Raw genomic sequence first — 12948 nt, forward strand, 5'->3', positions numbered from 1 at the left:
TATAGACATCTTTATCCAGGGAATGGTGAGATGGGGGTATAGACATCTTTACCAGAGAGGCGTGAGATGGGGATATAGATATCTTTACCCAGAGAATGGTGAGTTTGGGATATTGATATCTTTACACAGTGAATGATGAGAATGGGACATAGACATCTTTACCCAGGGAATGATGAGATGGGGAGATAGACATATTTACCCAGAGAATGGTGAGGTGGGGATATAAACATCTTTACCCAGGAATGGTGAGATGAGGATATAGACATCTTTACCCATGGAGTGGTGAGATGCGGATATAGACATCTTAACCCAGGGAATGGTGAGATGGGGATATAGATATCTTTCCCCAGAGAATTGTGAACTTGGGATATAGACATCTTTACCCTGAGAGGGGTGAGATTGGGATATAGACATCGTTAACAAGAGAATGGTGAGATGGGGATATAGGCATCTTTATCCAGGCAATGATGAGATGGGACTAAAGACATCTTTACCCAGAGAATGGTGAGATGGGGATATAGATATCTTTATCCAGGGAATGGTGAGATGGGGATATAGAGATTTTTACCCAGGGAATGGTGAGATGGGGATATAGACACCTTTACGCAGGGAATGGTGGGATGGGGATATAGACATCTTTACCCAGAGAGGAGTAAGATCGGGATATATACATCTTTATCCAGGGAATGGTGAGATGGGGGTATAGACATCTTTACCAAAGAGGTGTGAGATGGGGATATAGACATCTTTACCCAGAGAATGGTGAGTTTGGGATATTGACATCTTTACCCAGTGAATGATGAGATGGGGACATAGACATCTTTACCCAGGGAATGATGAGATGGGGAGATAGACATCTTTACCCAGAGAATGGTGAGGTGGTGATATAAACATCTTTACGCAGGGAATGGTGAGATGAGGATATAGACATCTTTACCCATGGAGTGTTGAGATGCAGATATAGACATCTTAACCCACGGAATGGTGAGATGGTGATATAGACATCTTTATCCAGAGAATGGTGATATAGGGATATAGAAATCTTTACCCAGAGAATTGTGAACTTGGGATATAGACATCTTTACCCTGAGAGGGGTGAGATGGGGATATAGACATCGTTATCAAGAGAATGGTGAGATGGGGATATAGGCATCTTTATCCATGCAATGATGAGATGGGACTAAAGACATCTTGACCCAGAGAATGGTTAGATGGGGATATAGATATCTTTATCCAGGGAATGGTGAGATGGGGATACAGACATTTTTACCCAGGGAATGGTGAGATGGGGATATAGACACCTTTACGCAGGGAATGGTGAGATGGGGATATAGACATCTTTACCCAGAGAGGGGTGAGATGGGGATATATACATCATTACTCAGATAATGGTGAAATGGGGATATAGACATCCTAAAGCAGGGAATGGTGAGATGGGGATCTACAAATCTTTAACCACAGAATGGTGAGATGCTGATATAGACATCTTTACCTGAGAGGGGTGAGATGTGGATATAGACATCTTTACCGAGAAAAAGGTGAGGTTGGGATATTGACATCTTTATCCAGGGAATGGTGAGATGAGGATATAGACATCTTTACCCAGGTAATGGTGAGATGGGGATATAGGCATCTTTACTCAGGCAATGGTGAGATGGTAACATAGTCATCTTTACTCAGGGAATGGTGAGATGGTGAAATAGACATCTTTACTCAGGCAATGATGAGATGGTGATATAGTAATCTTTATCCAGGGAATGGTGTCATCCGGATATAGACATCTTTACTCAGAGACGGTTGAGATGAAGATATAGACATCTTTAACCAGAGAGGGGTGAGATGGGGGTATAGACATATTTTCCCAGAGAGGGTTGAGATGGGGATATAGACATCTTTACCCAGAGAGGCCTGAGATGGGGATATACATTTCTTTAACCAGAGAATTGTGAGATGGGGATATAGACATCCTTACGCAGAGAATGGGAAGATGGGGATATAGACATCTTTACCCAGGGAATGGTGAGTTGGGGATATAGACATATTTACCCAGAGAGGAGTAAGATCGGGATATAGACATCTTTATCCAGGGAATGGTGAGTTGGGGGTATAGACATCTTTACCAGAGAGGCTTGAGATGGGGATATAGACACCTTTACGCAGAGAATGGTGAGTTTGGGATATTGACATCTTTACCCAGGGAATGGTGATATGGGGACATAGACATCTTTACCCAGGGAATTATGAGATGGGGAGATAGACATCTTTACCCAGGGAATGGTGAGGTGTTGATATAGACATCTTTACCCAGGGAATGGTGAGATGGGGATATAGACATCTTTACCCAGGGAGTGGTGAGGTGCGGATATAGACATCTTAACCCAGGGAATGGTGAGATGGGGATATAGACATCTTTATCCAGAGAATGGTGATATGGGGATATAGATATCTTTACCCAGAGAATTGTGAACTTGGGATATAGACATCTTTTCCCAGAAAATGGTGAGGTTGGGATATAGGGATCTTTATCCAGGCAATGATGAGATGGGACTAAAGACATCTTTACCCAGAGAATGGTGAGATGGGGATATAGATATCTTTATCCAGGGAATGGTGAGATGGGGATATAGAGATTTTTACCCAGGGACAGGTGAGATGGGGATATAGACACCTTTACGCAGGGAATGGTGGGATGGGGATATAGACATCTTTACCCAGAGAGGGGTGAGATAGGGATATAGACATCATTACTCAGATAATGGTGAGATGGGGATATAGACATCATAAACCAGGGAATGGTGAGATGGGGATCTACAAATCTTTAACCACAGAATGGTGAGATGCTGATATAGACATCTTTACCCTGAGAGGGGTGAGATGGATATATAGACATCTTTACCCAGAAAATGGTGAGGTTGGGATATTGACATCGTTATCCAGGGAATGGTGAGATGGGGATATAGACATCTTTACCCAGGTAATGGTGAGATGGGGATATAGGCATCTTTACTCAGGCAATGGTGAGATGGTAACATAGACATCTTTACTCAGGCAATGATGAGTTGGTGATATAGTAATCTTTACCCAGGGAATGGTGTCATGCGGATATAGTCATCTTTGCCCAGAGACGGTTGAGATGGAGATATAGACTATTTTAACCAGAGAGGGGTGAGATGGGGATATAGACATATTTTCCCAGAGAGGGGTGAGATGGGGATATAGATATCTTTACCCAGAGAGGCCTGAGATGGGGATATACATTTCTTTACCCAGAGAATTGTGAGATGGGGATATAGACATCCTTACGCAGTGAATGGTTTAATGGGGATATAGATATCTTTACCCAGTGAATGGTGAGTTGGGGATATAGACATATTTAGCCAGAGAGGAGTAAGATCGGGATATAGACATCTTTATCCAGGGACTGGTGAGTTGGGGGTATAGACATCTTTACCAGAGAGGCATGAGATGGGGATATAGACATCGTTACCAATAGAATGGTGAGATGGGGATATAGACATCTTTATCCAGGCAATGATGAGATGGGACAAAAGACATCTTTACCCAGAGAATGGTGAGATGGGCATATAGATATCTTTATCCAGGGAATGGTGAGATGGCGATATAGACATTTTTACGCAGGGAATGGTGAGATGGGGATATAGACACCTTTACGCAGGGAATGATGAGATGGGGATATAGACATCTTTACCCAGAGAGGGGTGAGATGGGGATATAGACATCATTACTCAGATAATGGTGAGATGGGGATATAGACATCCTAAACCAAGGAATGGTGAGATGGGGATCTACAAATCTTTAACCACAGAATGGTGAGATGCGGATATAGACATATTTTCCCAGAGAGGGGTGAGATGGGGATATAGACATCTTTACCCAGAGAGGCCTGAGATGGGGATATACATTTCTTTACCCAAAGAATTGTGAGATGGGGATATAGACATCCTTACGCAGAGAATGGTGATATGGGGATATAGACATCTTTACCCAGGGAATGGTGAGTTGGGGATATAGACATATTTACCCAGAGAGGAGTAAGATCGGGATATAGACATCTTTATCCAGGGAATGGTGAGATGGGGGTATAGACATCTTTACCAGAAAGGCGTGAGATGGGGATATAGACATCTTTACCCAGAGAATGGTGAGTTTGGGATATTGACATCTTTAACCAGTGAATGATGAGATGGGGACATAGACATCTTTACCCAGGGAATGATGAGATGGGGAGATAGACATCTTTACCCAGAGAATGGTGAGGTGGTGATATAAACATCTTTACGCAGGGAATGGTGAGATGAGGATATAGACATCTTTACCCATGGAGTGTTGAGATGCAGATATAGACATCTTAACCCAGGGATTGGTGAGATGGTGATATAGACATCTTTATCCAGAGAATGGTGATATAGGGATATAGAAATCTTTACCCAGAGAATTGTGAACTTGGGATATAGACATCTTTACCCTGAGAGGGGTGAGATGGGGATATAGACATCGTTATCAAGAGAATGGTGAGATGGGGATTTAGGCATCTTTATCCAGGCAATGATGAGATGGGACTGAAGACATCTTGACCCAGAGAATGGTTAGATGGGGATATAGATATCTTTATCCAGGGAATGGTGAGATGGGGATATAGACATTTTTACCCAGGGAATGGTGAGATGGGGATATAGACACCTTTACGCAGGGAATGGTGAGATGGGGATATAGACATATTTACCCAGAGAGGGGTGAGATGGGGATATAGACATCATTACTCAGATAATGGTGAAATGGGGATATAGACATCCTAAAGCAGGGAATGGTGAGATGGGGATCTACAAATCTTTAACCACAGAATGGTGAGATGCTGATATAGACATCTTTACCTGAGAGAGGTGAGATGTGGATATAGACATCTTTACCGAGAAAATGATGCGGTTGGGATATTGACATCTTTATCCAGGGAATGGTGAGATGGGGATATAGACATCTTTACCCAGGTAATGGTGAGATGGGGATATAGGCATCTTTACTCAGGCAATGGTGAGGTGGTAACATAGTCATCTTTACTCAGGGAATGGTGAGATGGTAAAATAGACATCTTTACTCAGGCAATGATGAGATGGTGATATAGTAATCTTTATCCAGGGAATGGTGTCATCCGGATATAGACATCTTTACTCAGAGACGGTTGAGATGGAGATATATACATCTTTAACCAGAGAGGGGTGAGATGGGGATATAGACATATTTTCCCAGAGAGGGTTGAGATGGGGATATAGACATCTTTACCCAGAGAGGCCTGAGATGGGGATATACATTTCTTTAACCAGAGAATTGTGAGATGGGGATATAGACATCCTTACGCAGAGAATGGTAAGATGTGGTTATAGACATCTTTACCCAGGGAATGGTGAGTTGGGGATATAGACATATTTACCCAGAGAGGAGTAAGATCGGGATATAGACATCTTTATCCAGGGAATGGTGAGTTGGGGGTATAGACATCTTTACCAGAGAGGCTTGAGATGGGCATATAGACACCTTTACGCAGCGAATGGTGAGTTTGGGGTATTGACATCTTTACCCAGTGAATGATGAGATGGGGACATAGACATCTTTACCCAGGGAATGATGAGATGGGGAGATAGACATCATTACCCAGAGAATGGTGAGGAGGGGATATAAACATCTTTACCCAGGGCATGGTGAGAAGAGGATATAGACATCTTTACCCATGGAGTGGTGAGATGCGGATATAGACATCAAAACCCAGGGAATGGTGAGATGGGATATAGACATTTTTATCCAGAGAATGGTGATATGGGGATATAGATATCTTTAGCCAGAGAATGGTGAGATAGGGATATTGACATCTTTAGCTAGGCAATGGTGAGATGGGGATATAGACATCTTTACGTAGAGAATGGTGAGATGGGGATATACACATCTTCACCCAGAGAGGGGTGAGATGGGGATATAGACATCTTTACGTAGAGAATGTTGAGATGGGGATATACACATCTTCACCCAGAGAGGGGTGAGATGGGGATATAGACATCTTTAGCCAGAGAAGGATGAGATGGGGATATAGACATCTTTACCCAGGGAATGGTGAATTGGGGTATAGACATCTTTACCAGAGATGCGTGAGATGGGGATATACAAATCTTTACCCACAGAGGGGTGAGATGGGGATATAGACATCTTTACCCAGAAAATAGAGAGATGTCGATATAGACATCTTTACCCAGAGAGGGATGAGATAGGGATATAGACATCCTTATCCAGGGAATGATGAAATGGGGCTATAGACAGCTATACCCAGAGAATGGTGATATGGGTATATAGATATCTTCACCCAGAGAATGCTGAAATGGAGACATAGACATCTTTACCCTGAGAGGGGTGATGGGGATAAAGACATCTTTAACCAGGGAATGATGAGATGGGGATCTAGAAATCTTTACCCAGAGAATGGTGAGATGCGGATATAGACATCTTTACCCAGAGAGGCCTGAGATGGGGATATACATTTCTTTACCCAGAGAATTGTGAGATGGGGATATAGACATCCTTACGCAGAGAATGGTTTAATGGGGATATAGATATCTTTACCCAGGGAACGGTGAGTTGGGGATATAGACATATTTACCCAGAGAGGAGTAAGTTCGGGATATAGACATCTTTATCCAGGGAATGGTGAGATGGCGGTATAGACATCTTTACCAGAGAGGCGTGAGATGGGGATATAGACATCTTTACCCAGAGAATGGTGAGTTTGGGATATTGACATCTTTACCCAGTGAATGATGAGATGGGGACATAGACATCTTTACCCAGGGAATGATGAGATGGGGAGATAGACATCTTTACCCAGAGAATGGTGAGGTGGTGATATAAACATCTTTACGCAGGGAATGGTGAGATGAGGATATAGACATCTTTACCCATGGAGTGTTGAGATGCAGATATAGACATCTTAACCCAGGGAATGGTGAGATGGTGATATAGACATCTTTATCCAGAGAATGGTGATATAGGGATATAGAAATCTTTACCCAGAGAATTGTGAACTTGGGATATATACATCTTTACCCTGAGAGGGGTGAGATGGGGATATAGACATCGTTATCAAGAAAATGGTGAGATGGGGATATAGGCATCTTTATCCAGGCAATGATGAGATGGGACTAAAGACATCTTGACCCAGAGAATGGTTAGATGGGGATATAGATATCTTTATCCAGGGAATGGTGAGATGGGGATATAGACATTTTTAGCCAGGGAATGGTGAGATTGGGATATAGACACCTTTACGCAGGGAATGGTGAGATGGGGATATAGACATCTTTAACCAGAGAGGGGTGAGATGGGGATATAGACATCATTACTCAGATAATGGTGAAATGGGGATATAGACATCCTAAACCAGGGAATGGTGAGATGGGGATCTACAAATCTTTAACCACAGAATGGTGAGATGCTGATATAGACATCTTTACCTGAGAGGGGTGAGATGTGGATATAGACATCTTTACCGAGAAAATGGTGAGGTTGGGATATTGACATCTTTATCCAGGGAATGATGAGATGGGGATATAGACATCTTTACCCAGGTAATGGTGAGATGGTAACATAGTCATCTTTACTCAGGGAATGGTGAGATGGTGAAATAGACATCTTTACTCAGGCAATGATGAGATGGTGATATAGTAATCTTTATCCAGGGAATGGTGTCATCCGGATATAGACGTCTTTACTCAGAGACGGTTGAGATGGAGATATAGACATCTTTAACCAGAGAGGGGTGAGATGGGGATATAGACATATTTTCCCAGAGAGGGGTGAGATGGGGATATAGACATCTTTACCCAGAGAGGCCTGAGATGGGGATATACATTTCTTTACCCAGAGAATTGTGAGATGGGGATATAGACATCCTTACACAGAGAATGGTAAGATGGGGATATAGACATCTTTACCCAGGGAATGGTGAGTTGGGGATATAGACATATTTACCCAGAGAGGAGTAAGATCGGGATATAGACATCTTTATCCAGGGAATGGTGAGTTGGGGCTATAGACATCTTTACCAGAGAGGCTTGAGATGGGGATATAGACACCTTTACGCAGAGAATGGTGAGTTTGGGGTATTGACATATTTACCCAGTGAATGATGAGATGGGGACATAGACATCTTTACCCAGGGAATGATGAGATGGGTGATAGACATCATTACCCAGAGAATGGTGAGGTGGGGATATAAACATCTTTACCCAGGGAATGGTGAGATGAGGATATAGACATCTTTACCCATGGAGTGGTGAGATGCGGATATAGACATCAAAACCCAGGGAATGGTGAGATGGGATATAGACATCTTTATCCAGAGAATGGTGATATGGGGATATAGATATCTTTACCCAGAGAATTGTGAACTTGGGATATAGACATCTTTAACCTGAGAGGGGTGAAATGGGGATATAAAAATCTTACCCAGAGAATGGTGAGATAGGGATATTGACATCTTTACGTAGAGAATGGTGAGATGGGGATATACACATCTTCACCCAGAGAGGGGTGAGATGGGGATATAGACATCTTTAGCCAGAGAAGGATGAGATGGGGATATAGACATCTTTACCCAGGGAATGCTGAATTGGGGTATAGACATCTTTACCAGAGATGCGTGAGATGGGGATATACAAATCTTTACCCACAGAGGGGTGAGATGGGGATATAGACATCTTTACCCAGAAAATAGAGAGATGTCGATATAGACATCTTTACCCAGAGAGGGATGAGATAGGGATATAGACATCCTTATCCAGGGAATGATGAAATGGGGCTATAGACAGCTTTACCCAGAGAATGGTGATATGGGTATATAGATATCTTCACCCAGAGAATGCTGAAATGGAGACATAGACATCTTTACCCTGAGAGGGGTGATGGGGATAAAGACATCTTTAACCAGGGAATGATGAGATGGGGGATCTAGAAATCTTTACCCAGAGAATGGTGAGATGCGGATATAGACATCTTTACCCAGAGAGGCCTGAGATGGGGATATACATTTCTTTACCCAGGGAATTGTGAGATGGGGATATAGACATCCTTACGCAGAGAATGGTTTAATGGGGATATAGATATCTTTACCCAGGGAACGGTGAGTTGGGGATATAAACATATTTACCCAGAGAGGAGTAAGATCGGGATATAGACATCTTTATCCAGGGAATGATGAGTTGGGGGTATAGACATCTTTAACAGAGAGGCATGAGATGGGGATATAGACATCTTTACCCAGAGAATGGTGAGTTTGGGATATTGACATCTTTACCCAGTGAATGATGAGATGGGGACATAGTCATCTTTACCCAGGGAATGATGAGATGGGGAGATAGACATCTTTACCCGTAGAATGGTGAGGTGGGGATATAAACATCTTTACCCAGGGCATGGTGAGATGAAGATATAGACATCTTTACCCAAGGAGTGGTTAGATGCGGATATAGACATCTTAACCCAGGGAATGGTGAGATGGGGATATATACATCTTTATCCAGAGAATGGTGATATGGGGATATAGATATCTTTACCCAGAGAATTGTGAACTTGGGATATAGACATTTTTACCCTGAGAGGGGTGAGATGGCGATATAAACATCATTACCCAGAGAATGGTGAGATAGGGATATTGATATCTTTACCCAGGCATGGTGAGAGGGGGTTATAGACATCTTTACGCAGAGAATGGTGAGATGGGGACATACACATCTTTACCCAGAGAGGGGTGAGATGGGGATATAGACATCTTTACCCAGGGTATGGTGAGATGGGGATATAACATCGTTACCAATAGAATGGTGAGATGGGGATATAGACATCTTTATCCAGGCAATGATGAGATGGGACTAAAGACATCTTTACCCAGAGAATGGTGAGATGGGGATATAGATATCTTTATCCAGGGAATGGTGAGATGGGGATATAGACATTTTTACGCAGGGAATGGTGAGATGGGGATATAGACACCTTTACGCAGGGAATGGTGAGATGGGGATATAGACATCTTTACCCAGAGAGGGGTGAGATGGGGATATAGACATCATTACTCAGATAATGGTGAGATGGGGATATAGACATCCTAAACCAGCGAATGGTGAGATGGGGATCTACAAATCTTTAACCACAGAATGGTGAGATGCGGATATAGACATATTTTCCCAGAGAGGGGTGAGGTGGGGATATAGACATCTTTACCCAGAGAGGCCTGAGATGGGGATATACATTTCTTTACCCAAAGAATTGTGAGATGGAGATATAGACATCTTTACCCAGGGGATGGTGAGTTGGGGATATAGACATATTTACCCAGAGAGGAGTAAGATCGGGATATAGTCATCTTTATCCAGGGAATGGTGAGATGGGGGTATAGACATCTTTACCAGAGAGGCGTGAGATGGGGATATAGACATCTTTACCCAGAGAATGGTGAGTTTGGGATATTGACATCTTTACCCAGTGAATGATGAGATGGGGACATAGACATCTTTACCCAGGGAATGATGAGATGGGGAGATAGACATCTTTACCCAGAGAATGGTGATGTGGTGATATAAACATCTTTACCCAGGGAATGGTGAGATGAGGATATAGACATCTTTACCCATGGAGTGTTGAGATGCAGATATAGACATCTTAACCCAGGGAATGGTGAGATGGTGATATAGACATCTTTATCCAGTGAATGGTGATATAGGGATATAGAAAACTTTACCCAGAGAATTGAGAACTTGAGATATAGACATCTTTACCCTGAGAGGGGTGAGATGGGGATATATACATCGTTATCAAGAGAATGGTGAGGTGGGGATATAGGCTTCTTTATCCAGGCAATGATGAGATGGGACTAAAGACATCTTGACCCAGAGAATGGTTAGATGGGGATATAGATATCTTTATCCAGGGAATGGTGAGATGGGGATATAGAAATTTTTACCCAGGGAATGGTGAGATGGGGATATAGACCCCTTTACGCAGGGAATGGTGAGATGGGGATAAAGACATCTTTACCCAGAGAGGGGTGAGATGGGGGATATAGACATCATTACTCAGATAATGGTGAAATGGGGATATACATTTCTTTACCCAGAGAATTGTGAGATGGGGATATAGACATCCTTACGCAGAGAATGGTAAGATGGGGATATAGACATCTTTACCCAGGGAATGGTGAGTTGGGGATATAGACATATTTACCCAGAGAGGAGTAAGATCGGGATATAGACATCTTTATCCAGGGAATGGTGAGTTGGGGGTATAGACATCTTTACCAGAGAGGCGTGAGATGGGGATATAGACACCTTTACGCAGAAAATGGTGAGTTTGGGGTATTGACATATTTACCCAGTGAATGATGAGATGGGGACATAGACATCTTTACCCAGGGAATGATGAGATGGGGAGATAGACATCTTTACCCAGAGAATGGTGAGGTGGGGATATAAACATCTTTACCCAGGGCATGGTGAGATGAGGATATAGACATCTTTACCCATGGAGTGGTGAGATGCGGATATAGACATCAAAACCCAGGGAATGGTGAGATGGGATATAGACATCTTTATCCAGAGAATGGTGATATGGGGATAAAGATATCTTTACCCAGAGAATTGTGAACTTGGGATATAGACATCTTTAACCTGAGAGGGGTGAAATGGGGATATAAACATCTTAGCCAGAGAATGGTGAGATAGGAATAGTTACATCTTTAGCTAGGCAAAGGTGAGATGGGGATATAGACATCTTTACGTAGAGAATGGTGAGATGGGGATATACACATCTTCACCCAGAGAGGGGTGAGATGGGGATATAGACATCTTTATCCAGAGAATGGTGATATGGGGATATAGATATCTTTACCCAGAGAATTGTGAACTTGGGATATAGACATCTTTAACCTGAGAGGGGTGAAATGGGGATATAAACATCTTACCCAGAGAATGGTGAGATAGGGATATTGACATCTTTAGCTAGGCAATGGTGAGATGGGGATATAGACATCTTTACGTAGAGAATGGTGAAATGGGGATATACACATCTTCACCCAGAGAGGGGTGAGATGGGGATATAGACATCTTTAGCCAGAGAAGGATGAGATGGGGATATAGACATCTTTACCCAGGGAATGGTGAATTGGGGTATAGACATCTTTACCAGAGATGCGTGAGATGGAGATAAACAAATCTTTACCCACAGAGGGGTGAGATGGGGATATAGACATCTTTACCCAGAAAATAGAGAGATGTCGATATAGACATCTTTACCCAGAGAGGGATGAGATTGGGATATAGACATCCTTATCCAGGGAATGATGAAATGGGGCTATAGACAGCTTTACCCAGAGAATGGTGATATGGGTATATAGATATCTTCACCCAGAGAATGCTGAAATGGAGACATAGATATATTTACCCTGAGAGGGGTGATGGGGATAAAGACATCTTTAACCAGGGAATGATGAGATGGGGATCTAGAAATCTTTACCCAGAGAATGGTGAGATGCGGATATAGACATCTTTCCCTGAGAGGGATGAGATGGGGATATAGACATCTTTACAACGAGAATGGTGAGATGGGGATATAGACATCTTTACACATGGGAATGGTGAGATGGGGATATAGACATCTTTACCGAGGGAATGTTGACATGGGGATATAGACATCTTTAACTAGAGAATGTTGAGATGGGGATATAGATGTCTTTACCGAGGGTATGGTGAGATGGGGATATATAAACCTTTACCCAGGGAATTGTGAAATGGGGATATAGAAATCTTTACCCAGACATTGGTGAGAAGGGGATATAGACAACTTTAGCAGAGAATGGTAAGTTGGGGATATACAGATCTTTACCCAAATAATGGTGAGAGG

The sequence above is a fragment of the Pristiophorus japonicus genome, chromosome Y, assembly GCF_044704955.1.
Source record: "Pristiophorus japonicus isolate sPriJap1 chromosome Y, sPriJap1.hap1, whole genome shotgun sequence".
In the NCBI taxonomy this organism is placed as follows: domain Eukaryota; kingdom Metazoa; phylum Chordata; class Chondrichthyes; family Pristiophoridae; genus Pristiophorus; species Pristiophorus japonicus.